This window comes from Cebus imitator, unplaced genomic scaffold (assembly GCF_001604975.1).
Source record: "Cebus imitator isolate Cc_AM_T3 unplaced genomic scaffold, Cebus_imitator-1.0 Scaffold39, whole genome shotgun sequence".
In the NCBI taxonomy this organism is placed as follows: domain Eukaryota; kingdom Metazoa; phylum Chordata; class Mammalia; order Primates; family Cebidae; genus Cebus; species Cebus imitator.
Genome location: NW_016107354.1, coordinates 4278145 through 4280764, shown reverse-complemented (window position 1 = coordinate 4280764; position 2620 = coordinate 4278145).

Here is a 2620-nt window from a genome sequence, read left to right as displayed (position 1 = left end):
CATTTTGGAGGCCAAGGTGGACAGATCACCTGAGGTCAGGTGTTTGAGACCAGCCTGACCAACACGGTGAAAACCCGTTTCTACTAAAAATACAAAAAATTAGCCAGGCGTGGTGGCGGGCACCTATAATCCCAGCTACTTGGGAGGCTGAGACAGGAGAATCGCTTGAACCCAGGAGGTGGAGGTTACAGTGAGCTGAGACTGTGATACTGCACCCCAGCTTGGGCAACAAGAGTGAAACTCTGTCTCAAAAAAAAAAAAAAAAAGATGAAATCTCACTATGTTGCCCAGGCTGGTCTTGAAATTCTAGGCTCAAGCAATCCTCCCCCTTCACCACTGCCCCCCACCAACCTCCACCCAGTAGTTGGGATTACAAGCATGTACCACTGTAATAAAAATCTTTTCCTGCATGATTTCTTCTTTTGCTTTAATGCTTTGAACGTTATCATTTCTTCAAAGATCTGATAACTAGTAAATTCAATTTCCTGCAGTTTTCCTATGATTTGGCTTTTCTATGTTTAACTCTTTAATATGTTTAAAATATATTTTTGTTTATGGTATAGAGGTATGAATCTAAATTATTACTGGCTTTAATATTCATATGTTTTTGTGAATAGCAAAACACCCAGGCTTATTGGGTGTTTTTGCTTTGTTTTTTGTTTTGCTTTGTTTTGGGTTTTTGTAATGCAAAGAAAATTTCCCAGGGAACATGCTTGTTATTCAGAGAAATGTGAGTAAAATGGAAAAAGAAACTTTTAAACAGAAACAAAGAAAGAGAGAACAATTGGAACAGAGACAGAAAAGCTGAGATAGAGACTAAAATAGAAACAAAAAGAAGTGAAGGATCAAAGAGCAACAAGCCAAGGGAGGGGGACCAAGCTCTAGAGGAGGAGAAGGCTTTGTGTCTAGGCTTGGAGCCTGGATTGCTGACCACTGAGGCTGTGGGACTGAGGCTGAGGCGATGTTCAGGGGCAGCAGTGGAGGATCTCCTTCAGCCCATTGCCCACATCCAGTTTTAGACTGTCCCACGGATCTGGGGAGACCTCATATACTCTTAGGGGAATTCAGTTTCCCCATTATTCTCCAGCTGGCTCAAGGTCTGGAGGATCTCAGGGCTTTGGAGAAAAATATCTTTCCTCTGCCCTCTCCTTAGTCTTCCTTCTTTCCAGTTTGTCTTTAGCCAGGCATTCTAGGAAGGACAAGATCATTAATACCAGCCATGTGAAATGGCCACAGGTGGGGCTATAGAGACCAAAAATCTCAGCCCAACTCTGAAGCCCCCTTCCACCCCACAGTACTACTATTCCAGTCTGTTTCCTGGAGCTTAGCCCGCTAAATCTCTCCCAGTGTTCCAGCCAGCACCCTTTCTTAACTACTGCCTGTAGCCATTGGCTGAAGACTTTTGGGTTCCACGTATGAAGGTGAAAAATCATTTATTGGACACCTACCATGAGTGAGGCACTGGACTAGGTTCTCAATATAATCAACTAGCTTACTTCTCACAATGGCCTTGTGAGATAGTATCCTTATCAGAGGGGTTAAGTCATTGTGCCCATCAATAAAGGGTAGAACTGGGATTCAAACGTTGGGCCTAATTCCAAATCTTATATCAAGCTGTATCAAGCTGTTGGGCTTATACAGCATCTCCACTAGAAATTGTCTTCCCTAGAATGCCTTCCTCTTGATCTCTGCCTGTCTAGGTGTCATATCCCTATCACTCTACTGAACAGGGTTATTCTTCTACCTCTGATTGCCTGTAGCTCAGGCTTCTTTTGACATGGGGGCCTTATTTATAGCCTGTCTCCTATGCTTACCTAAATATTGTGGTATTTTTGTCTTGTCTCCTCAACTGAGTTATAACCTAGCACTGTGTATTTTACTTCTTTGGGCTTCCTGCATTGCCTCACATTATGCTGCCAACTGTTAGCTCATTCATTCACTCACCAAATATTTTCTGCGAAACCTCTATATGCCAGGCACTGAGCCAGGGGCTACAAAGGCAAAATGATTTGTACTTTAAAGAACTTTCACCTTGGTGTATATAAAATATGTTTACTAAATGTTTGTCAAAAATATTTTTCAAGCCGGTTTTGATAGATTCCCTCCCTGTAGTATGGCACTGTCATGCTGTAGTCACAGAAAGATGTGGACCCTGTGCTCTGGCTCTGGCATGAAAATCTGTACAAAAGTGCTAAAGACCAAATGGCTTACTAGGGTACTTTCAGGCCTGGTCTTTGGGTGATGACCCATTATTCAATGCTCTTTTTACTTCTTATCAAGGTCTGAATCTTTAATAGATAGCACTGAGGGGATGTTGGCATATATTCTTTATTTGGGGTCAGATAGACCTGGGATTCATGTTCTGTTTATGTGACCTTCAGCCAGTCCCTTCAGCTTTCCAGCATTAGTCTCCTTACCTATAACATTGGGATTACAATGGATCAGCAGTGCACACAAGAGAATATGCCTATAAAGCACTAATCTCATAGCAGTTTTATAGGATAGGTGAGATGTTGGCCGGGCGCGGTGGCTCACGCCTGTAATCCCAGCACTTTGGGAGGCTGAGGCGGGTGGATCACGAGGTCAAGAGATCGAGACCATCCTGGTCAACATGGTGAAA